The sequence below is a fragment of the Hyla sarda genome, unplaced genomic scaffold (assembly GCF_029499605.1).
Source record: "Hyla sarda isolate aHylSar1 unplaced genomic scaffold, aHylSar1.hap1 scaffold_1352, whole genome shotgun sequence".
Classification (NCBI taxonomy): Eukaryota; Metazoa; Chordata; class Amphibia; order Anura; family Hylidae; genus Hyla; species Hyla sarda.
Window position 1 is genome coordinate 1 of NW_026607979.1, and position 25545 is coordinate 25545.

Sequence of the window (25545 nt, forward strand, 5' to 3'; positions counted from 1 at the left end):
CATAGCCTAACCCTCTGTACTTTGGTCTATATTGATGCGGGACATAGACAGCCAGCTGATGACCAATCCATTAGTGCAATGGATGGCTGGAAGCATTTGTCTTTGCCTTTGCAATACCACAGAAGCAATGCATGGTCAATGTACAGCAATGACACACCTGTGTGAACAGCCAGGAGACCCCCCCCCCCCCCCATGTTATGTTACATAGTTACATAGTTAGTACGGTCGAAAAAAGACATATGTCCATCACGTTCAACCAGGGAATTAAGGGGTAGGGGTGTGGCGCGATATTGGGGAAGGGATGAGATTTTATATTTCTTCATAAGCATTAATCTTATTTTGTCAATTAGGAACATTCAGCACCCACCCGCTATCAAGGCAGCTGCCTATCATGTCATGCCCTACCTGCACAGGTGTGCTGGCTACTCAAATGATCCAATTAAGGAGGCCATTTAGTCAGCAGCAGCAGAAGTCCTGTGCCTGGACGCTCCAACAGGGGCCAGACACAAGCAGAAGCAGAAGCAGCAGAAGCAGCAGCAGCACCACCTTTTGTTTTTTGGCTGCAGCAGCAGCAAGGCCCACAGGGCTGGCTAGCTGGCTAGCCAGCAAGCAGGTAGCAATGAAAGTAGGAATCTTTCTTTTTAACCCTGTAAGGGGGTGGTGCACTGTACCCGAAGATACTGCCATATCGGGTCAATGCATAGGGCGACGGAAGCAAGCTTCGAAATCGGCCCCCGTTCTCAAAAATCCATTTAATATATGGTCCCCAGATAGGGGACGTATCAGATATTAAACTGATAAGAACAGATACTACACTTGATCTTAGCCAAAAGGCCGAGAAGCGATAACCGTGAAAGGGGCGGGCCCAACAAGGTCCCCTTCATGGGCACTATCACTGCTTGCTGTCAGGGAGGCTGCCAGACAATTTTCCATGCACACTCTGGGCTGGGGGGCAGTCAACCACCAGTACACACAGCAGAACCTAAACCCATACCATTATTGCTAAGCAGCAAGACAGGGGCCCATTGCACTCCCACGGGGCCTTTTTAAATGCAATCCATAACCCGGATTTGCCAGGAACCCTTCTTACTCCTCCTACTTGCATGTGACACTGGGCTTAGGATCTGCATAGGAAACACACACACAAGCACACACCTACCTTTGTTGCCTGCAGATGCCTCCTTGGCTGTCCCCAAACGGTATCAAACCAACACCCACGGGAAGCTGTAAGCATAGAGGACATGCCTGCACCCCATTGGACTTACCTGTGTGGGTTAAATCCGGGTTATTTGACAACCTATGGCGGTGATGGTTCTGCTCAGGCAGAGCAGTGCTGATGCTCCTCATAAAGCTGTCGCTGCTGTGAAGGTTCTAGGTGACATCACAAATCCCTTTGGTTACATACACAACAAAGCTGGGTTGTTGTTGTTTACACTCTGCAAGGCCTGTGGAAGTGAGTGACATCATAGCACTGTAGTTCTGAGGGTTCAAGATGGATGCAACAATCTCCTGTTGCTTCTATGAAGGCCGTAATAGACGACATCACCAAACAGCTCCATAGTCACATACACAGCAAAGGAGAGATGTTGTTTACACCTAGTGATGTCAGTGGTATTGAGTGACATCACAGCACAGTGCTAAGGCTCCTGGGCCTGGACACAGCAGCGGCTGCAATATCTCAACGGAGAATACGTTTATATCTATGTGTGTGTGTGCGCATATATATATATATATATATATATATATATATATATATATTTCTCCGCCGAAATCACTTTTAAACCCATTTCCACCTTTTTTTCCCTTCTCTTCCTCTTACTTTTTTTTCACGTTTTTTTACGTTTTTCTCCTTTTCGCCTCTTTTCTGGGCGTATTATTCTTCTTTTTCTTCTTTTTTTTCGTCTAATGCATACCCCATCAGTGCAGCAATGCTTATTCAATACCGCCAGCAGATGGAGACACTGGGGGATAATTTTCTAAGGATTTATACTGATTTTTCCTGTCTGAATTTGTCGCACAGAAAGTTGCAGGCCAAATATGTGTGACATTTCTGCGACTTTAGCTTCTAGAGCATTTTTACAACATTATACATAGGTGCTGAATACATAAAAAGCGACTGTTCAGCGACAGACAAGTCGCATCGGCTGAAAGTAGGCCAGAATGTCAGTCCATGTTGGAGCAGGTTTAGATACAGTCTAAAGCATAGATCTCAAAGTCTGTGCACAGAATTTAGCAAGGGCCTCGCACCTTCTGATGCATCAGGTAGGTGCACAATAGCATAGCCTAACCCTCTGTACTTTGGTCTATATTGATGCGGGACATAGACAGCCAGCTGATGACCAATCCATTAGTGCAATGGATGGCTGGAAGCATTTGTCTTTGCCTTTGCAATACCACAGAAGCAATGCATGGTCAATGTACAGCAATGACACACCTGTGTGAACAGCCAGGAGACCCCCCCCCCCCCCCATGTTATGTTACATAGTTACATAGTTAGTACGGTCGAAAAAAGACATATGTCCATCACGTTCAACCAGGGAATTAAGGGGTAGGGGTGTGGCGCGATATTGGGGAAGGGATGAGATTTTATATTTCTTCATAAGCATTAATCTTATTTTGTCAATTAGGAACATTCAGCACCCACCCGCTATCAAGGCAGCTGCCTATCATGTCATGCCCTACCTGCACAGGTGTGCTGGCTACTCAAATGATCCAATTAAGGAGGCCATTTAGTCAGCAGCAGCAGAAGTCCTGTGCCTGGACGCTCCAACAGGGGCCAGACACAAGCAGAAGCAGAAGCAGCAGAAGCAGCAGCAGCACCACCTTTTGTTTTTTGGCTGCAGCAGCAGCAAGGCCCACAGGGCTGGCTAGCTGGCTAGCCAGCAAGCAGGTAGCAATGAAAGTAGGAATCTTTCTTTTTAACCCTGTAAGGGGGTGGTGCACTGTACCCGAAGATACTGCCATATCGGGTCAATGCATAGGGCGACGGAAGCAAGCTTCGAAATCGGCCCCCGTTCTCAAAAATCCATTTAATATATGGTCCCCAGATAGGGGACGTATCAGATATTAAACTGATAAGAACAGATACTACACTTGATCTTAGCCAAAAGGCCGAGAAGCGATAACCGTGAAAGGGGCGGGCCCAACAAGGTCCCCTTCATGGGCACTATCACTGCTTGCTGTCAGGGAGGCTGCCAGACAATTTTCCATGCACACTCTGGGCTGGGGGGCAGTCAACCACCAGTACACACAGCAGAACCTAAACCCATACCATTATTGCTAAGCAGCAAGACAGGGGCCCATTGCACTCCCACGGGGCCTTTTTAAATGCAATCCATAACCCGGATTTGCCAGGAACCCTTCTTACTCCTCCTACTTGCATGTGACACTGGGCTTAGGATCTGCATAGGAAACACACACACAAGCACACACCTACCTTTGTTGCCTGCAGATGCCTCCTTGGCTGTCCCCAAACGGTATCAAACCAACACCCACGGGAAGCTGTAAGCATAGAGGACATGCCTGCACCCCATTGGACTTACCTGTGTGGGTTAAATCCGGGTTATTTGACAACCTATGGCGGTGATGGTTCTGCTCAGGCAGAGCAGTGCTGATGCTCCTCATAAAGCTGTCGCTGCTGTGAAGGTTCTAGGTGACATCACAAATCCCTTTGGTTACATACACAACAAAGCTGGGTTGTTGTTGTTTACACTCTGCAAGGCCTGTGGAAGTGAGTGACATCATAGCACTGTAGTTCTGAGGGTTCAAGATGGATGCAACAATCTCCTGTTGCTTCTATGAAGGCCGTAATAGACGACATCACCAAACAGCTCCATAGTCACATACACAGCAAAGGAGAGATGTTGTTTACACCTAGTGATGTCAGTGGTATTGAGTGACATCACAGCACAGTGCTAAGGCTCCTGGGCCTGGACACAGCAGCGGCTGCAATATCTCAACGGAGAATACGTTTATATCTATGTGTGTGTGTGCGCATATATATATATATATATATATATATATATATATATATATATATATATATATATATTTCTCCGCCGAAATCACTTTTAAACCCATTTCCACCTTTTTTTCCCTTCTCTTCCTCTTACTTTTTTTTCACGTTTTTTTACGTTTTTCTCCTTTTCGCCTCTTTTCTGGGCGTATTATTCTTCTTTTTCTTCTTTTTTTTCGTCTAATGCATACCCCATCAGTGCAGCAATGCTTATTCAATACCGCCAGCAGATGGAGACAGTGGGGGATAATTTTCTAAGGATTTATACTGATTTTTCCTGTCTGAATTTGTCGCACAGAAAGTTGCAGGCCAAATATGTGTGACATTTCTGCGACTTTAGCTTCTAGAGCATTTTTACAACATTATACATAGGTGCTGAATACATAAAAAGCGACTGTTCAGCGACAGACAAGTCGCATCGGCTGAAAGTAGGCCAGAATGTCAGTCCATGTTGGAGCAGGTTTAGATACAGTCTAAAGTATAGATCTCAAAGTCTGTGCACAGAATTTAGCAAGGGCCTCGCACCTTCTGATGCATCAGGTAGGTGCACAATAGCATAGCCTAACCCTCTGTACTTTGGTCTATATTGATGCGGGACATAGACAGCCAGCTGATGACCAATCCATTAGTGCAATGGATGGCTGGAAGCATTTGTCTTTGCCTTTGCAATACCACAGAAGCAATGCATGGTCAATGTACAGCAATGACACACCTGTGTGAACAGCCAGGAGACCCCCCCCCCCCCCCCCCATGTTATGTTACATAGTTACATAGTTAGTACGGTCGAAAAAAGACATATGTCCATCACGTTCAACCAGGGAATTAAGGGGTAGGGGTGTGGCGCGATATTGGGGAAGGGATGAGATTTTATATTTCTTCATAAGCATTAATCTTATTTTGTCAATTAGGAACATTCAGCACCCACCCGCTATCAAGGCAGCTGCCTATCATGTCATGCCCTACCTGCACAGGTGTGCTGGCTACTCAAATGATCCAATTAAGGAGGCCATTTAGTCAGCAGCAGCAGAAGTCCTGTGCCTGGACGCTCCAACAGGGGCCAGACACAAGCAGAAGCAGAAGCAGCAGAAGCAGCAGCAGCACCACCTTTTGTTTTTTGGCTGCAGCAGCAGCAAGGCCCACAGGGCTGGCTAGCTGGCTAGCCAGCAAGCAGGTAGCAATGAAAGTAGGAATCTTTCTTTTTAACCCTGTAAGGGGGTGGTGCACTGTACCCGAAGATACTGCCATATCGGGTCAATGCATAGGGCGACGGAAGCAAGCTTCGAAATCGGCCCCCGTTCTCAAAAATCCATTTAATATATGGTCCCCAGATAGGGGACGTATCAGATATTAAACTGATAAGAACAGATACTACACTTGATCTTAGCCAAAAGGCCGAGAAGCGATAACCGTGAAAGGGGCGGGCCCAACAAGGTCCCCTTCATGGGCACTATCACTGCTTGCTGTCAGGGAGGCTGCCAGACAATTTTCCATGCACACTCTGGGCTGGGGGGCAGTCAACCACCAGTACACACAGCAGAACCTAAACCCATACCATTATTGCTAAGCAGCAAGACAGGGGCCCATTGCACTCCCACGGGGCCTTTTTAAATGCAATCCATAACCCGGATTTGCCAGGAACCCTTCTTACTCCTCCTACTTGCATGTGACACTGGGCTTAGGATCTGCATAGGAAACACACACACAAGCACACACCTACCTTTGTTGCCTGCAGATGCCTCCTTGGCTGTCCCCAAACGGTATCAAACCAACACCCACGGGAAGCTGTAAGCATAGAGGACATGCCTGCACCCCATTGGACTTACCTGTGTGGGTTAAATCCGGGTTATTTGACAACCTATGGCGGTGATGGTTCTGCTCAGGCAGAGCAGTGCTGATGCTCCTCATAAAGCTGTCGCTGCTGTGAAGGTTCTAGGTGACATCACAAATCCCTTTGGTTACATACACAACAAAGCTGGGTTGTTGTTGTTTACACTCTGCAAGGCCTGTGGAAGTGAGTGACATCATAGCACTGTAGTTCTGAGGGTTCAAGATGGATGCAACAATCTCCTGTTGCTTCTATGAAGGCCGTAATAGACGACATCACCAAACAGCTCCATAGTCACATACACAGCAAAGGAGAGATGTTGTTTACACCTAGTGATGTCAGTGGTATTGAGTGACATCACAGCACAGTGCTAAGGCTCCTGGGCCTGGACACAGCAGCGGCTGCAATATCTCAACGGAGAATACGTTTATATCTATGTGTGTGTGTGCGCATATATATATATATATATATATATATATATATATATATATATATATTTCTCCGCCGAAATCACTTTTAAACCCATTTCCACCTTTTTTTCCCTTCTCTTCCTCTTACTTTTTTTTCACGTTTTTTTACGTTTTTCTCCTTTTCGCCTCTTTTCTGGGCGTATTATTCTTCTTTTTCTTCTTTTTTTTCGTCTAATGCATACCCCATCAGTGCAGCAATGCTTATTCAATACCGCCAGCAGATGGAGACACTGGGGGATAATTTTCTAAGGATTTATACTGATTTTTCCTGTCTGAATTTGTCGCACAGAAAGTTGCAGGCCAAATATGTGTGACATTTCTGCGACTTTAGCTTCTAGAGCATTTTTACAACATTATACATAGGTGCTGAATACATAAAAAGCGACTGTTCAGCGACAGACAAGTCGCATCGGCTGAAAGTAGGCCAGAATGTCAGTCCATGTTGGAGCAGGTTTAGATACAGTCTAAAGCATAGATCTCAAAGTCTGTGCACAGAATTTAGCAAGGGCCTCGCACCTTCTGATGCATCAGGTAGGTGCACAATAGCATAGCCTAACCCTCTGTACTTTGGTCTATATTGATGCGGGACATAGACAGCCAGCTGATGACCAATCCATTAGTGCAATGGATGGCTGGAAGCATTTGTCTTTGCCTTTGCAATACCACAGAAGCAATGCATGGTCAATGTACAGCAATGACACACCTGTGTGAACAGCCAGGAGACCCCCCCCCCCCCCCCCCCCATGTTATGTTACATAGTTACATAGTTAGTACGGTCGAAAAAAGACATATGTCCATCACGTTCAACCAGGGAATTAAGGGGTAGGGGTGTGGCGCGATATTGGGGAGGGGATGAGATTTTATATTTCTTCATAAGCATTAATCTTATTTTGTCAATTAGGAACATTCAGCACCCACCCGCTATCAAGGCAGCTGCCTATCATGTCATGCCCTACCTGCACAGGTGTGCTGGCTACTCAAATGATCCAATTAAGGAGGCCATTTAGTCAGCAGCAGCAGAAGTCCTGTGCCTGGACGCTCCAACAGGGGCCAGACACAAGCAGAAGCAGAAGCAGCAGAAGCAGCAGCAGCACCACCTTTTGTTTTTTGGCTGCAGCAGCAGCAAGGCCCACAGGGCTGGCTAGCTGGCTAGCCAGCAAGCAGGTAGCAATGAAAGTAGGAATCTTTCTTTTTAACCCTGTAAGGGGGTGGTGCACTGTACCCGAAGATACTGCCATATCGGGTCAATGCATAGGGCGACGGAAGCAAGCTTCGAAATCGGCCCCCGTTCTCAAAAATCCATTTAATATATGGTCCCCAGATAGGGGACGTATCAGATATTAAACTGATAAGAACAGATACTACACTTGATCTTAGCCAAAAGGCCGAGAAGCGATAACCGTGAAAGGGGCGGGCCCAACAAGGTCCCCTTCATGGGCACTATCACTGCTTGCTGTCAGGGAGGCTGCCAGACAATTTTCCATGCACACTCTGGGCTGGGGGGCAGTCAACCACCAGTACACACAGCAGAACCTAAACCCATACCATTATTGCTAAGCAGCAAGACAGGGGCCCATTGCACTCCCACGGGGCCTTTTTAAATGCAATCCATAACCCGGATTTGCCAGGAACCCTTCTTACTCCTCCTACTTGCATGTGACACTGGGCTTAGGATCTGCATAGGAAACACACACACAAGCACACACCTACCTTTGTTGCCTGCAGATGCCTCCTTGGCTGTCCCCAAACGGTATCAAACCAACACCCACGGGAAGCTGTAAGCATAGAGGACATGCCTGCACCCCATTGGACTTACCTGTGTGGGTTAAATCCGGGTTATTTGACAACCTATGGCGGTGATGGTTCTGCTCAGGCAGAGCAGTGCTGATGCTCCTCATAAAGCTGTCGCTGCTGTGAAGGTTCTAGGTGACATCACAAATCCCTTTGGTTACATACACAACAAAGCTGGGTTGTTGTTGTTTACACTCTGCAAGGCCTGTGGAAGTGAGTGACATCATAGCACTGTAGTTCTGAGGGTTCAAGATGGATGCAACAATCTCCTGTTGCTTCTATGAAGGCCGTAATAGACGACATCACCAAACAGCTCCATAGTCACATACACAGCAAAGGAGAGATGTTGTTTACACCTAGTGATGTCAGTGGTATTGAGTGACATCACAGCACAGTGCTAAGGCTCCTGGGCCTGGACACAGCAGCGGCTGCAATATCTCAACGGAGAATACGTTTATATCTATGTGTGTGTGTGCGCATATATATATATATATATATATATATATATATATATATATATATATTTCTCCGCCGAAATCACTTTTAAACCCATTTCCACCTTTTTTTCCCTTCTCTTCCTCTTACTTTTTTTTCACGTTTTTTTACGTTTTTCTCCTTTTCGCCTCTTTTCTGGGCGTATTATTCTTCTTTTTCTTCTTTTTTTTCGTCTAATGCATACCCCATCAGTGCAGCAATGCTTATTCAATACCGCCAGCAGATGGAGACACTGGGGGATAATTTTCTAAGGATTTATACTGATTTTTCCTGTCTGAATTTGTCGCACAGAAAGTTGCAGGCCAAATATGTGTGACATTTCTGCGACTTTAGCTTCTAGAGCATTTTTACAACATTATACATAGGTGCTGAATACATAAAAAGCGACTGTTCAGCGACAGACAAGTCGCATCGGCTGAAAGTAGGCCAGAATGTCAGTCCATGTTGGAGCAGGTTTAGATACAGTCTAAAGCATAGATCTCAAAGTCTGTGCACAGAATTTAGCAAGGGCCTCGCACCTTCTGATGCATCAGGTAGGTGCACAATAGCATAGCCTAACCCTCTGTACTTTGGTCTATATTGATGCGGGACATAGACAGCCAGCTGATGACCAATCCATTAGTGCAATGGATGGCTGGAAGCATTTGTCTTTGCCTTTGCAATACCACAGAAGCAATGCATGGTCAATGTACAGCAATGACACACCTGTGTGAACAGCCAGGAGACCCCCCCCCCCCCCCCATGTTATGTTACATAGTTACATAGTTAGTACGGTCGAAAAAAGACATATGTCCATCACGTTCAACCAGGGAATTAAGGGGTAGGGGTGTGGCGCGATATTGGGGAAGGGATGAGATTTTATATTTCTTCATAAGCATTAATCTTATTTTGTCAATTAGGAACATTCAGCACCCACCCGCTATCAAGGCAGCTGCCTATCATGTCATGCCCTACCTGCACAGGTGTGCTGGCTACTCAAATGATCCAATTAAGGAGGCCATTTAGTCAGCAGCAGCAGAAGTCCTGTGCCTGGACGCTCCAACAGGGGCCAGACACAAGCAGAAGCAGAAGCAGCAGAAGCAGCAGCAGCACCACCTTTTGTTTTTTGGCTGCAGCAGCAGCAAGGCCCACAGGGCTGGCTAGCTGGCTAGCCAGCAAGCAGGTAGCAATGAAAGTAGGAATCTTTCTTTTTAACCCTGTAAGGGGGTGGTGCACTGTACCCGAAGATACTGCCATATCGGGTCAATGCATAGGGCGACGGAAGCAAGCTTCGAAATCGGCCCCCGTTCTCAAAAATCCATTTAATATATGGTCCCCAGATAGGGGACGTATCAGATATTAAACTGATAAGAACAGATACTACACTTGATCTTAGCCAAAAGGCCGAGAAGCGATAACCGTGAAAGGGGTGGGCCCAACAAGGTCCCCTTCATGGGCACTATCACTGCTTGCTGTCAGGGAGGCTGCCAGACAATTTTCCATGCACACTCTGGGCTGGGGGGCAGTCAACCACCAGTACACACAGCAGAACTTAAACCCATACCATTATTGCTAAGCAGCAAGACAGGGGCCCATTGCACTCCCACGGGGCCTTTTTAAATGCAATCCATAACCCGGATTTGCCAGGAACCCTTCTTACTCCTCCTACTTGCATGTGACACTGGGCTTAGGATCTGCATAGGAAACACACACACAAGCACACACCTACCTTTGTTGCCTGCAGATGCCTCCTTGGCTGTCCCCAAACGGTATCAAACCAACACCCACGGGAAGCTGTAAGCATAGAGGACATGCCTGCACCCCATTGGACTTACCTGTGTGGGTTAAATCCGGGTTATTTGACAACCTATGGCGGTGATGGTTCTGCTCAGGCAGAGCAGTGCTGATGCTCCTCATAAAGCTGTCGCTGCTGTGAAGGTTCTAGGTGACATCACAAATCCCTTTGGTTACATACACAACAAAGCTGGGTTGTTGTTGTTTACACTCTGCAAGGCCTGTGGAAGTGAGTGACATCATAGCACTGTAGTTCTGAGGGTTCAAGATGGATGCAACAATCTCCTGTTGCTTCTATGAAGGCCGTAATAGACGACATCACCAAACAGCTCCATAGTCACATACACAGCAAAGGAGAGATGTTGTTTACACCTAGTGATGTCAGTGGTATTGAGTGACATCACAGCACAGTGCTAAGGCTCCTGGGCCTGGACACAGCAGCGGCTGCAATATCTCAACGGAGAATACGTTTATATCTATGTGTGTGTGTGCGCATATATATATATATATATATATATATATATATATATTTCTCCGCCGAAATCACTTTTAAACCCATTTCCACCTTTTTTTCCCTTCTCTTCCTCTTACTTTTTTTTCACGTTTTTTAACGTTTTTCTCCTTTTCGCCTCTTTTCTGGGCGTATTATTCTTCTTTTTCTTCTTTTTTTTCGTCTAATGCATACCCCATCAGTGCAGCAATGCTTATTCAATACCGCCAGCAGATGGAGACACTGGGGGATAATTTTCTAAGGATTTATACTGATTTTTCCTGTCTGAATTTGTCGCACAGAAAGTTGCAGGCCAAATATGTGTGACATTTCTGCGACTTTAGCTTCTAGAGCATTTTTACAACATTATACATAGGTGCTGAATACATAAAAAGCGACTGTTCAGCGACAGACAAGTCGCATCGGCTGAAAGTAGGCCAGAATGTCAGTCCATGTTGGAGCAGGTTTAGATACAGTCTAAAGCATAGATCTCAAAGTCTGTGCACAGAATTTAGCAAGGGCCTCGCACCTTCTGATGCATCAGGTAGGTGCACAATAGCATAGCCTAACCCTCTGTACTTTGGTCTATATTGATGCGGGACATAGACAGCCAGCTGATGACCAATCCATTAGTGCAATGGATGGCTGGAAGCATTTGTCTTTGCCTTTGCAATACCACAGAAGCAATGCATGGTCAATGTACAGCAATGACACACCTGTGTGAACAGCCAGGAGACCCCCCCCCCCCCCCCCCATGTTCAACCAGGGAATTAAGGGGTAGGGGTGTGGCGCGATATTGGGGAAGGGATGAGATTTTATATTTCTTCATAAGCATTAATCTTATTTTGTCAATTAGGAACATTCAGCACCCACCCGCTATCAAGGCAGCTGCCTATCATGTCATGCCCTACCTGCACAGGTGTGCTGGCTACTCAAATGATCCAATTAAGGAGGCCATTTAGTCAGCAGCAGCAGAAGTCCTGTGCCTGGACGCTCCAACAGGGGCCAGACACAAGCAGAAGCAGAAGCAGCAGAAGCAGCAGCAGCACCACCTTTTGTTTTTTGGCTGCAGCAGCAGCAAGGCCCACAGGGCTGGCTAGCTGGCTAGCCAGCAAGCAGGTAGCAATGAAAGTAGGAATCTTTCTTTTTAACCCTGTAAGGGGGTGGTGCACTGTACCCGAAGATACTGCCATATCGGGTCAATGCATAGGGCGACGGAAGCAAGCTTCGAAATCGGCCCCCGTTCTCAAAAATCCATTTAATATATGGTCCCCAGATAGGGGACGTATCAGATATTAAACTGATAAGAACAGATACTACACTTGATCTTAGCCAAAAGGCCGAGAAGCGATAACCGTGAAAGGGGCGGGCCCAACAAGGTCCCCTTCATGGGCACTATCACTGCTTGCTGTCAGGGAGGCTGCCAGACAATTTTCCATGCACACTCTGGGCTGGGGGGCAGTCAACCACCAGTACACACAGCAGAACCTAAACCCATACCATTATTGCTAAGCAGCAAGACAGGGGCCCATTGCACTCCCACGGGGCCTTTTTAAATGCAATCCATAACCCGGATTTGCCAGGAACCCTTCTTACTCCTCCTACTTGCATGTGACACTGGGCTTAGGATCTGCATAGGAAACACACACACAAGCACACACCTACCTTTGTTGCCTGCAGATGCCTCCTTGGCTGTCCCCAAACGGTATCAAACCAACACCCACGGGAAGCTGTAAGCATAGAGGACATGCCTGCACCCCATTGGACTTACCTGTGTGGGTTAAATCCGGGTTATTTGACAACCTATGGCGGTGATGGTTCTGCTCAGGCAGAGCAGTGCTGATGCTCCTCATAAAGCTGTCGCTGCTGTGAAGGTTCTAGGTGACATCACAAATCCCTATGGTTACATACACAACAAAGCTGGGTTGTTGTTGTTTACACTCTGCAAGGCCTGTGGAAGTGAGTGACATCATAGCACTGTAGTTCTGAGGGTTCAAGATGGATGCAACAATCTCCTGTTGCTTCTATGAAGGCCGTAATAGACGACATCACCAAACAGCTCCATAGTCACATACACAGCAAAGGAGAGATGTTGTTTACACCTAGTGATGTCAGTGGTATTGAGTGACATCACAGCACAGTGCTAAGGCTCCTGGGCCTGGACACAGCAGCGGCTGCAATATCTCAACGGAGAATACGTTTATATCTATGTGTGTGTGTGCGCATATATATATATATATATATATATATATATATATATATATATATATATTTCTCCGCCGAAATCACTTTTAAACCCATTTCCACCTTTTTTTCCCTTCTCTTCCTCTTACTTTTTTTTCACGTTTTTTTACGTTTTTCTCCTTTTCGCCTCTTTTCTGGGCGTATTATTCTTCTTTTTCTTCTTTTTTTTCGTCTAATGCATACCCCATCAGTGCAGCAATGCTTATTCAATACCGCCAGCAGATGGAGACACTGGGGGATAATTTTCTAAGGATTTATACTGATTTTTCCTGTCTGAATTTGTCGCACAGAAAGTTGCAGGCCAAATATGTGTGACATTTCTGCGACTTTAGCTTCTAGAGCATTTTTACAACATTATACATAGGTGCTGAATACATAAAAAGCGACTGTTCAGCGACAGACAAGTCGCATCGGCTGAAAGTAGGCCAGAATGTCAGTCCATGTTGGAGCAGGTTTAGATACAGTCTAAAGCATAGATCTCAAAGTCTGTGCACAGAATTTAGCAAGGGCCTCGCACCTTCTGATGCATCAGGTAGGTGCACAATAGCATAGCCTAACCCTCTGTACTTTGGTCTATATTGATGCGGGACATAGACAGCCAGCTGATGACCAATCCATTAGTGCAATGGATGGCTGGAAGCATTTGTCTTTGCCTTTGCAATACCACAGAAGCAATGCATGGTCAATGTACAGCAATGACACACCTGTGTGAACAGCCAGGAGACCCCCCCCCCCCCCCCCATGTTATGTTACATAGTTACATAGTTAGTACGGTCGAAAAAGACATATGTCCATCACGTTCAACCAGGGAATTAAGGGGTAGGGGTGTGGCGCGATATTGGGGAAGGGATGAGATTTTATATTTCTTCATAAGCATTAATCTTATTTTGTCAATTAGGAACATTCAGCACCCACCCGCTATCAAGGCAGCTGCCTATCATGTCATGCCCTACCTGCACAGGTGTGCTGGCTACTCAAATGATCCAATTAAGGAGGCCATTTAGTCAGCAGCAGCAGAAGTCCTGTGCCTGGACGCTCCAACAGGGGCCAGACACAAGCAGAAGCAGAAGCAGCAGAAGCAGCAGCAGCACCACCTTTTGTTTTTTGGCTGCAGCAGCAGCAAGGCCCACAGGGCTGGCTAGCTGGCTAGCCAGCAAGCAGGTAGCAATGAAAGTAGGAATCTTTCTTTTTAACCCTGTAAGGGGGTGGTGCACTGTACCCGAAGATACTGCCATATCGGGTCAATGCATAGGGCGACGGAAGCAAGCTTCGAAATCGGCCCCCGTTCTCAAAAATCCATTTAATATATGGTCCCCAGATAGGGGACGTATCAGATATTAAACTGATAAGAACAGATACTACACTTGATCTTAGCCAAAAGGCCGAGAAGCGATAACCGTGAAAGGGGCGGGCCCAACAAGGTCCCCTTCATGGGCACTATCACTGCTTGCTGTCAGGGAGGCTGCCAGACAATTTTCCATGCACACTCTGGGCTGGGGGGCAGTCAACCACCAGTACACACAGCAGAACCTAAACCCATACCATTATTGCTAAGCAGCAAGACAGGGGCCCATTGCACTCCCACGGGGCCTTTTTAAATGCAATCCATAACCCGGATTTGCCAGGAACCCTTCTTACTCCTCCTACTTGCATGTGACACTGGGCTTAGGATCTGCATAGGAAACACACACACAAGCACACACCTACCTTTGTTGCCTGCAGATGCCTCCTTGGCTGTCCCCAAACGGTATCAAACCAACACCCACGGAAGCTGTAAGCATAGAGGACATGCCTGCACCCCATTGGACTTACCTGTGTGGGTTAAATCCGGGTTATTTGACAACCTATGGCGGTGATGGTTCTGCTCAGGCAGAGCAGTGCTGATGCTCCTCATAAAGCTGTCGCTGCTGTGAAGGTTCTAGGTGACATCACAAATCCCTATGGTTACATACACAACAAAGCTGGGTTGTTGTTGTTTACACTCTGCAAGGCCTGTGGAAGTGAGTGACATCATAGCACTGTAGTTCTGAGGGTTCAAGATGGATGCAACAATCTCCTGTTGCTTCTATGAAGGCCGTAATAGACGACATCACCAAACAGCTCCATAGTCACATACACAGCAAAGGAGAGATGTTGTTTACACCTAGTGATGTCAGTGGTATTGAGTGACATCACAGCACAGTGCTAAGGCTCCTGGGCCTGGACACAGCAGCGGCTGCAATATCTCAACGGAGAATACGTTTATATCTATGTGTGTGTGTGCGCATATATATATATATATATATATATATATATATATATATATATTTCTCCGCCGAAATCACTTTTAAACCCATTTCCACCTTTTTTTCCCTTCTCTTCCTCTTACTTTTTTTTCACGTTTTTTTACGTTTTTCTCCTTTTCGCCTCTTTTCTGGGCGTATTATTCTTCTTTTTCTTCTTTTTTTTCGTCTAATGCATACCCCATCAGTGCAGCAATGCTTATTCAATACCGCCAGCAGATGGAGACACTGGGGGATAATTTTCTAAGGATTTATACTGATTTTTCCTGTCTGAATTTGTCACACAGAAAGTTGCAGGCCAAATATGTGTGACATTTCTGCGACTTTAGCTTCTAGAGCATTTTTACAACATTATACATAGGTGCTGAATACATAAAAAGCGACTGTTCAGCGACAGACAAGTCGCATCGGCTGAAAGTAGGCCAGAATGTCAGTCCATGTTGGAGCAGGTTTAGATACAGTCTAAAGCATAGATCTCAAAGTCTGTGCACAGAATTTAGCAAGGGCCTCGCACCTTCTGATGCATCAGGTAGGTGCACAATAGCATAGCCTAACCCTCTGTACTTTGGTCTATATTGATGCGGGACATAGACAGCCAGCTGATGACCAATCCATTAGTGCAATGGATGGCTGGAAGCATTTGTCTTTGCCTTTGCAATACCACAGAAGCAATGCATGGTCAATGTACAGCAATGACACACCTGTGTGAACAGCCAGGAGACCCCCCCCCCCCCCCCATGTTATGTTACATAGTTACATAGTTAGTACGGTCGAAAAAAGACATATGTCCATCACGTTCAACCAGGGAATTAAGGGGTAGGGGTGTGGCGCGATATTGGGGAAGGGATGAGATTTTATATTTCTTCATAAGCATTAATCTTATTTTGTCAATTAGGAACATTCAGCACCCACCCGCTATCAAGGCAGCTGCCTATCATGTCATGCCCTACCTGCACAGGTGTGCTGGCTACTCAAATGATCCAATTAAGGAGGCCATTTAGTCAGCAGCAGCAGAAGTCCTGTGCCTGGACGCTCCAACAGGGGCCAGACACAAGCAGAAGCAGAAGCAGCAGAAGCAGCAGCAGCACCACCTTTTGTTTTTTGGCTGCAGCAGCAGCAAGGCCCACAGGGCTGGCTAGCTGGCTAGCCAGCAAGCAGGTAGCAATGAAAGTAGGAATCTTTCTTTTAACCCTGTAAGGGGGTGGTGCACTGTACCCGAAGATACTGCCATATCGGGTCAATGCATAGGGCGACGGAAGCAAGCTTCGAAATCGGCCCCCGTTCTCAAAAATCCATTTAATATATGGTCCCCAGATAGGGGACGTATCAGATATTAAACTGATAAGAACAGATACTACACTTGATCTTAGCCAAAAGGCCGAGAAGCGATAACCGTGAAAGGGGCGGGCCCAACAAGGTCCCCTTCATGGGCACTATCACTGCTTGCTGTCAGGGAGGCTGCCAGACAATTTTCCATGCACACTCTGGGCTGGGGGGCAGTCAACCACCAGTACACACAGCAGAACCTAAACCCATACCATTATTGCTAAGCAGCAAGACAGGGGCCCATTGCACTCCCACGGGGCCTTTTTAAATGCAATCCATAACCCGGATTTGCCAGGAACCCTTCTTACTCCTCCTACTTGCATGTGACACTGGGCTTAGGATCTGCATAGGAAACACACACACAAGCACACACCTACCTTTGTTGCCTGCAGATGCCTCCTTGGCTGTCCCCAAACGGTATCAAACCAACACCCACGGGAAGCTGTAAGCATAGAGGACATGCCTGCACCCCATTGGACTTACCTGTGTGGGTTAAATCCGGGTTATTTGACAACCTATGGCGGTGATGGTTCTGCTCAGGCAGAGCAGTGCTGATGCTCCTCATAAAGCTGTCGCTGCTGTGAAGGTTCTAGGTGACATCACAAATCCCTATGGTTACATACACAACAAAGCTGGGTTGTTGTTGTTTACACTCTGCAAGGCCTGTGGAAGTGAGTGACATCATAGCACTGTAGTTCTGAGGGTTCAAGATGGATGCAACAATCTCCTGTTGCTTCTATGAAGGCCGTAATAGACGACATCACCAAACAGCTCCATAGTCACATACACAGCAAAGGAGAGATGTTGTTTACACCTAGTGATGTCAGTGGTATTGAGTGACATCACAGCACAGTGCTAAGGCTCCTGGGCCTGGACACAGCAGCGGCTGCAATATCTCAACGGAGAATACGTTTATATCTATGTGTGTGTGTGCGCATATATATATATATATATATATATATATATATATATATATATTTCTCCGCCGAAATCACTTTTAAACCCATTTCCACCTTTTTTTCCCTTCTCTTCCTCTTACTTTTTTTCACGTTTTTTTACGTTTTTCTCCTTTTCGCCTCTTTTCTGGGCGTATTATTCTTCTTTTTCTTCTTTTTTTTCGTCTAATGCATACCCCATCAGTGCAGCAATGCTTATTCAATACCGCCAGCAGATGGAGACACTGGGGGATAATTTTCTAAGGATTTATACTGATTTTTCCTGTCTGAATTTGTCGCACAGAAAGTTGCAGGCCAAATATGTGTGACATTTCTGCGACTTTAGCTTCTAGAGCATTTTTACAACATTATACATAGGTGCTGAATACATAAAAAGCGACTGTTCAGCGACAGACAAGTCGCATCGGCTGAAAGTAGGCCAGAATGTCAGTCCATGTTGGAGCAGGTTTAGATACAGTCTAAAGCATAGATCTCAAAGTCTGTGCACAGAATTTAGCAAGGGCCTCGCACCTTCTGATGCATCAGGTAGGTGCACAATAGCATAGCCTAACCCTCTGTACTTTGGTCTATATTGATGCGGGACATAGACAATACCACAGAAGCAATGCATGGTCAATGTACAGCAATGACACACCTGTGTGAACAGCCAGGAGACCCCCCCCCCCCCCCATGTTATGTTACATAGTTACATAGTTAGTACGGTCGAAAAAAGACATATGTCCATCACGTTCAACCAGGGAATTAAGGGGTAGGGGTGTGGCGCGATATTGGGGAAGGGATGAGATTTTATATTTCTTCATAAGCATTAATCTTATTTTGTCAATTAGGAACATTCAGCACCCACCCGCTATCAAGGCAGCTGCCTATCATGTCATGCCCTACCTGCACAGGTGTGCTGGCTACTCAAATGATCCAATTAAGGAGGCCATTTAGTCAGCAGCAGCAGAAGTCCTGTGCCTGGACGCTCCAACAGGGGCCAGACACAAGCAGAAGCAGAAGCAGCAGAAGCAGCAGCAGCACCACCTTTTGTTTTTTGGCTGCAGCAGCAGCAAGGCCCACAGGGCTGGCTAGCTGGCTAGCCAGCAAGCAGGTAGCAATGAAAGTAGGAATCTTTCTTTTTAACCCTGTAAGGGGGTGGTGCACTGTACCCGAAGATACTGCCATATCGGGTCAATGCATAGGGCGACGGAAGCAAGCTTCGAAATCGGCCCCCGTTCTCAAAAATCCATTTAATATATGGTCCCCAGATAGGGGACGTATCAGATATTAAACTGATAAGAACAGATACTACACTTGATCTTAGCCAAAAGGCCGAGAAGCGATAACCGTGAAAGGGGCGGGCCCAACAAGGTCCCCTTCATGGGCACTATCACTGCTTGCTGTCAGGGAGGCTGCCAGACAATTTTCCATGCACACTCTGGGCTGGGGGGCAGTCAACCACCAGTACACACAGCAGAACCTAAACCCATACCATTATTGCTAAGCAGCAAGACAGGGGCCCATTGCACTCCCACGGGGCCTTTTTAAATGCAATCCATAACCCGGATTTGCCAGGAACCCTTCTTACTCCTCCTACTTGCATGTGACACTGGGCTTAGGATCTGCATAGGAAACACACACACAAGCACACACCTACCTTTGTTGCCTGCAGATGCCTCCTTGGCTGTCCCCAAACGGTATCAAACCAACACCCACGGGAAGCTGTAAGCATAGAGGACATGCCTGCACCCCATTGGACTTACCTGTGTGGGTTAAATCCGGGTTATTTGACAACCTATGGCGGTGATGGTTCTGCTCAGGCAGAGCAGTGCTGATGCTCCTCATAAAGCTGTCGCTGCTGTGAAGGTTCTAGGTGACATCACAAATCCCTATGGTTACATACACAACAAAGCTGGGTTGTTGTTGTTTACACTCTGCAAGGCCTGTGGAAGTGAGTGACATCATAGCACTGTAGTTCTGAGGGTTCAAGATGGATGCAACAATCTCCTGTTGCTTCTATGAAGGCCGTAATAGACGACATCACCAAACAGCTCCATAGTCACATACACAGCAAAGGAGAGATGTTGTTTACACCTAGTGATGTCAGTGGTATTGAGTGACATCACAGCACAGTGCTAAGGCTCCTGGGCCTGGACACAGCAGCGGCTGCAATATCTCAACGGAGAATACGTTTATATCTATGTGTGTGTGTGCGCATATATATATATATATATATATATATATATATATATATATATATATTTCTCCGCCGAAATCACTTTTAAACCCATTTCCACCTTTTTTTCCCTTCTCTTCCTCTTACTTTTTTTTCACGTTTTTTTACGTTTTTCTCCTTTTCGCCTCTTTTCTGGGCGTATTATTCTTCTTTTTCTTCTTTTTTTTCGTCTAATGCATACCCCATCAGTGCAGCAATGCTTATTCAATACCGCCAGCAGATGGAGACACTGGGGGATAATTTTCTAAGGATTTATACTGATTTTTCCTGTCTGAATTTGTCGCACAGAAAGTTGCAGGCCAAATATGTGTGACATTTCTGCGACTTTAGCTTCTAGAGCATTTTTACAACATTATACATAGGTGCTGAATACATAAAAAGCGACTGTTCAGCGACAGACAAGTCGCATCGGCTGAAAGTAGGCCAGAATGTCAGTCCATGTTGGAGCAGGTTTAGATACAGTCTAAAGCATAGATCTCAAAGTCTGTGCACAGAATTTAGCAAGGGCCTCGCACCTTCTGATGCATCAGGTAGGTGCACAATAGCATAGCCTAACCCTCTGTACTTTGGTCTATATTGATGCGGGACATAGACAGCCAGCTGATGACCAATCCATTAGTGCAATGGATGGCTGGAAGCATTTGTCTTTGCCTTTGCAATACCACAGAAGCAATGCATGGTCAATGTACAGCAATGACACACCTGTGTGAACAGCCAGGAGACCCCCCCCCCCCCCCCCCCATGTTATGTTACATAGTTACATAGTTAGTACGGTCGAAAAAAGACATATGTCCATCACGTTCAACCAGGGAATTAAGGGGTAGGGGTGTGGCGCGATATTGGGGAAGGGATGAGATTTTATATTTCTTCATAAGCATTAATCTTATTTTGTCAATTAGGAACATTCAGCACCCACCCGCTATCAAGGCAGCTGCCTATCATGTCATGCCCTACCTGCACAGGTGTGCTGGCTACTCAAATGATCCAATTAAGGAGGCCATTTAGTCAGCAGCAGCAGAAGTCCTGTGCCTGGACGCTCCAACAGGGGCCAGACACAAGCAGAAGCAGAAGCAGCAGAAGCAGCAGCAGCACCACCTTTTGTTTTTTGGCTGCAGCAGCAGCAAGGCCCACAGGGCTGGCTAGCTGGCTAGCCAGCAAGCAGGTAGCAATGAAAGTAGGAATCTTTCTTTTTAACCCTGTAAGGGGGTGGTGCACTGTACCCGAAGATACTGCCATATCGGGTCAATGCATAGGGCGACGGAAGCAAGCTTCGAAATCGGCCCCCGTTCTCAAAAATCCATTTAATATATGGTCCCCAGATAGGGGACGTATCAGATATTAAACTGATAAGAACAGATACTACACTTGATCTTAGCCAAAAGGCCGAGAAGCGATAACCGTGAAAGGGGCGGGCCCAACAAGGTCCCCTTCATGGGCACTATCACTGCTTGCTGTCAGGGAGGCTGCCAGACAATTTTCCATGCACACTCTGGGCTGGGGGGCAGTCAACCACCAGTACACACAGCAGAACCTAAACCCATACCATTATTGCTAAGCAGCAAGACAGGGGCCCATTGCACTCCCACGGGGCCTTTTTAAATGCAATCCATAACCCGGATTTGCCAGGAACCCTTCTTACTCCTCCTACTTGCATGTGACACTGGGCTTAGGATCTGCATAGGAAACACACACACAAGCACACACCTACCTTTGTTGCCTGCAGATGCCTCCTTGGCTGTCCCCAAACGGTATCAAACCAACACCCACGGGAAGCTGTAAGCATAGAGGACATGCCTGCACCCCATTGGACTTACCTGTGTGGGTTAAATCCGGGTTATTTGACAACCTATGGCGGTGATGGTTCTGCTCAGGCAGAGCAGTGCTGATGCTCCTCATAAAGCTGTCGCTGCTGTGAAGGTTCTAGGTGACATCACAAATCCCTATGGTTACATACACAACAAAGCTGGGTTGTTGTTGTTTACACTCTGCAAGGCCTGTGGAAGTGAGTGACATCATAGCACTGTAGTTCTGAGGGTTCAAGATGGATGCAACAATCTCCTGTTGCTTCTATGAAGGCCGTAATAGACGACATCACCAAACAGCTCCATAGTCACATACACAGCAAAGGAGAGATGTTGTTTACACCTAGTGATGTCAGTGGTATTGAGTGACATCACAGCACAGTGCTAAGGCTCCTGGGCCTGGACACAGCAGCGGCTGCAATATCTCAACGGAGAATACGTTTATATCTATGTGTGTGTGTGCGCATATATATATATATATATATATATATATATATATATATATATATTTCTCCGCCGAAATCACTTTTAAACCCATTTCCACCTTTTTTTCCCTTCTCTTCCTCTTACTTTTTTTTCACGTTTTTTTACGTTTTTCTCCTTTTCGCCTCTTTTCTGGGCGTATTATTCTTCTTTTTCTTCTTTTTTTTCGTCTAATGCATACCCCATCAGTGCAGCAATGCTTATTCAATACCGCCAGCAGATGGAGACACTGGGGGATAATTTTCTAAGGATTTATACTGATTTTTCCTGTCTGAATTTGTCGCACAGAAAGTTGCAGGCCAAATATGTGTGACATTTCTGCGACTTTAGCTTCTAGAGCATTTTTACAACATTATACATAGGTGCTGAATACATAAAAAGCGACTGTTCAGCGACAGACAAGTCGCATCGGCTGAAAGTAGGCCAGAATGTCAGTCCATGTTGGAGCAGGTTTAGATACAGTCTAAAGCATAGATCTCAAAGTCTGTGCACAGAATTTAGCAAGGGCCTCGCACCTTCTGATGCATCAGGTAGGTGCACAATAGCATAGCCTAACCCTCTGTACTTTGGTCTATATTGATGCGGGACATAGACAGCCAGCTGATGACCAATCCATTAGTGCAATGGATGGCTGGAAGCATTTGTCTTTGCCTTTGCAATACCACAGAAGCAATGCATGGTCAATGTACAGCAATGACACACCTGTGTGAACAGCCAGGAGACCCCCCCCCCCCCCCATGTTATGTTACATAGTTACATAGTTAGTACGGTCGAAAAAAGACATATGTCCATCACGTTCAACCAGGGAATTAAGGGGTAGGGGTGTGGCGCGATATTGGGGAAGGGATGAGATTTTATATTTCTTCATAAGCATTAATCTTATTTTGTCAATTAGGAACATTCAGCACCCACCCGCTATCAAGGCAGCTGCCTATCATGTCATGCCCTACCTGCACAGGTGTGCTGGCTACTCAAATGATCCAATTAAGGAGGCCATTTAGTCAGCAGCAGCAGAAGTCCTGTGCCTGGACGCTCCAACAGGGGCCAGACACAAGCAGAAGCAGAAGCAGCAGAAGCAGCAGCAGCACCACCTTTTGTTTTTTGGCTGCAGCAGCAGCAAGGCCCACAGGGCTGGCTAGCTGGCTAGCCAGCAAGCAGGTAGCAATGAAAGTAGGAATCTTTCTTTTTAACCCTGTAAGGGGGTGGTGCACTGTACCCGAAGATACTGCCATATCGGGTCAATGCATAGGGCGACGGAAGCAAGCTTCGAAATCGGCCCCCGTTCTCAAAAATCCATTTAATATATGGTCCCCAGATAGGGGACGTATCAGATATTAAACTGATAAGAACAGATACTACACTTGATCTTAGCCAAAAGGCCGAGAAGCGATAACCGTGAAAGGGGCGGGCCCAACAAGGTCCCCTTCATGGGCACTATCACTGCTTGCTGTCAGGGAGGCTGCCAGACAATTTTCCATGCACACTCTGGGCTGGGGGGCAGTCAACCACCAGTACACACAGCAGAACCTAAACCCATACCATTATTGCTAAGCAGCAAGACAGGGGCCCATTGCACTCCCACGGGGCCTTTTTAAATGCAATCCATAACCCGGATTATTTGCCAGGAACCCTTCTTACTCCTCCTACTTGCATGTGACACTGGGCTTAGGATCTGCATAGGAAACACACACACAAGCACACACCTACCTTTGTTGCCTGCAGATGCCTCCTTGGCTGTCCCCAAACGGTATCAAACCAACACCCACGGGAAGCTGTAAGCATAGAGGACATGCCTGCACCCCATTGGACTTACCTGTGTGGGTTAAATCCGGGTTATTTGACAACCTATGGCGGTGATGGTTCTGCTCAGGCAGAGCAGTGCTGATGCTCCTCATAAAGCTGTCGCTGCTGTGAAGGTTCTAGGTGACATCACAAATCCCTATGGTTACATACACAACAAAGCTGGGTTGTTGTTGTTTACACTCTGCAAGGCCTGTGGAAGTGAGTGACATCATAGCACTGTAGTTCTGAGGGTTCAAGATGGATGCAACAATCTCCTGTTGCTTCTATGAAGGCCGTAATAGACGACATCACCAAACAGCTCCATAGTCACATACACAGCAAAGGAGAGATGTTGTTTACACCTAGTGATGTCAGTGGTATTGAGTGACATCACAGCACAGTGCTAAGGCTCCTGGGCCTGGACACAGCAGCGGCTGCAATATCTCAACGGAGAATACGTTTATATCTATGTGTGTGTGTGCGCATATATATATATATATATATATATATATATATATATATATATATATATATTTCTCCGCCGAAATCACTTTTAAACCCATTTCCACCTTTTTTTCCCTTCTCTTCCTCTTACTTTTTTTTCACGTTTTTTTACGTTTTTCTCCTTTTCGCCTCTTTTCTGGGCGTATTATTCTTCTTTTTCTTCTTTTTTTTCGTCTAATGCATACCCCATCAGTGCAGCAATGCTTATTCAATACCGCCAGCAGATGGAGACACTGGGGGATAATTTTCTAAGGATTTATACTGATTTTTCCTGTCTGAATTTGTCGCACAGAAAGTTGCAGGCCAAATATGTGTGACATTTCTGCGACTTTAGCTTCTAGAGCATTTTTACAACATTATACATAGGTGCTGAATACATAAAAAGCGACTGTTCAGCGACAGACAAGTCGCATCGGCTGAAAGTAGGCCAGAATGTCAGTCCATGTTGGAGCAGGTTTAGATACAGTCTAAAGCATAGATCTCAAAGTCTGTGCACAGAATTTAGCAAGGGCCTCGCACCTTCTGATGCATCAGGTAGGTGCACAATAGCATAGCCTAACCCTCTGTACTTTGGTCTATATTGATGCGGGACATAGACAGCCAGCTGATGACCAATCCATTAGTGCAATGGATGGCTGGAAGCATTTGTCTTTGCCTTTGCAATACCACAGAAGCAATGCATGGTCAATGTACAGCAATGACACACCTGTGTGAACAGCCAGGAGACCCCCCCCCCCATGTTATGTTACATAGTTACATAGTTAGTACGGTCGAAAAAAGACATATGTCCATCAAGTTCAACCAGGGAATTAAGGGGTAGGGGTGTGGCGCGATATTGGGGAAGGGATGAGATTTTATATTTCTTCATAAGCATTAATCTTATTTTGTCAATTAGGAACATTCAGCACCCACCCGCTATCAAGGCAGCTGCCTATCATGTCATGCCCTACCTGCACAGGTGTGCTGGCTACTCAAATGATCCAATTAAGGAGGCCATTTAGTCAGCAGCAGCAGAAGTCCTGTGCCTGGACGCTCCAACAGGGGCCAGACACAAGCAGAAGCAGAAGCAGCAGAAGCAGCAGCAGCACCACC

At 46.3% G+C, this 25545-nt stretch overlaps 11 non-coding genes across 11 annotated transcripts; all 11 read right to left on the reverse strand.

Annotated features, from left to right (window-relative positions):
* Nucleotides 1-655: 655 nt before the first annotated feature.
* Nucleotides 656-846, reverse strand: LOC130306054 (U2 spliceosomal RNA). Its single transcript, XR_008855454.1, has one exon. It is a non-coding gene; the product is annotated as a U2 spliceosomal RNA (small nuclear RNA).
* A 2086-nt stretch (nt 847-2932) lies between these two features.
* Nucleotides 2933-3123, reverse strand: LOC130306066 (U2 spliceosomal RNA). Its single transcript, XR_008855465.1, has one exon. It is a non-coding gene; the product is annotated as a U2 spliceosomal RNA (small nuclear RNA).
* Nucleotides 3124-5228: 2105 nt separating this feature from the next.
* On the reverse strand, nt 5229-5419 carry LOC130306071 (U2 spliceosomal RNA). Its single transcript, XR_008855469.1, has one exon. It is a non-coding gene; the product is annotated as a U2 spliceosomal RNA (small nuclear RNA).
* Nucleotides 5420-7516: 2097 nt separating this feature from the next.
* LOC130306033 (U2 spliceosomal RNA) lies at nt 7517-7707 on the reverse strand. Its single transcript, XR_008855433.1, has one exon. It is a non-coding gene; the product is annotated as a U2 spliceosomal RNA (small nuclear RNA).
* Nucleotides 7708-9800: 2093 nt separating this feature from the next.
* On the reverse strand, nt 9801-9991 carry LOC130306034 (U2 spliceosomal RNA). Its single transcript, XR_008855434.1, has one exon. It is a non-coding gene; the product is annotated as a U2 spliceosomal RNA (small nuclear RNA).
* A 2029-nt stretch (nt 9992-12020) lies between these two features.
* Nucleotides 12021-12211, reverse strand: LOC130306035 (U2 spliceosomal RNA). The gene has a single exon (XR_008855435.1). It is a non-coding gene; the product is annotated as a U2 spliceosomal RNA (small nuclear RNA).
* Nucleotides 12212-14306: 2095 nt separating this feature from the next.
* LOC130306036 (U2 spliceosomal RNA) lies at nt 14307-14497 on the reverse strand. The gene has a single exon (XR_008855436.1). It is a non-coding gene; the product is annotated as a U2 spliceosomal RNA (small nuclear RNA).
* Nucleotides 14498-16584: 2087 nt separating this feature from the next.
* Nucleotides 16585-16775, reverse strand: LOC130306037 (U2 spliceosomal RNA). The gene has a single exon (XR_008855437.1). It is a non-coding gene; the product is annotated as a U2 spliceosomal RNA (small nuclear RNA).
* A 2024-nt stretch (nt 16776-18799) lies between these two features.
* On the reverse strand, nt 18800-18990 carry LOC130306038 (U2 spliceosomal RNA). Its single transcript, XR_008855438.1, has one exon. It is a non-coding gene; the product is annotated as a U2 spliceosomal RNA (small nuclear RNA).
* Nucleotides 18991-21086: 2096 nt separating this feature from the next.
* On the reverse strand, nt 21087-21277 carry LOC130306039 (U2 spliceosomal RNA). The gene has a single exon (XR_008855439.1). It is a non-coding gene; the product is annotated as a U2 spliceosomal RNA (small nuclear RNA).
* Nucleotides 21278-23367: 2090 nt separating this feature from the next.
* LOC130306040 (U2 spliceosomal RNA) lies at nt 23368-23558 on the reverse strand. Its single transcript, XR_008855440.1, has one exon. It is a non-coding gene; the product is annotated as a U2 spliceosomal RNA (small nuclear RNA).
* Nucleotides 23559-25545: the final 1987 nt, after the last annotated feature.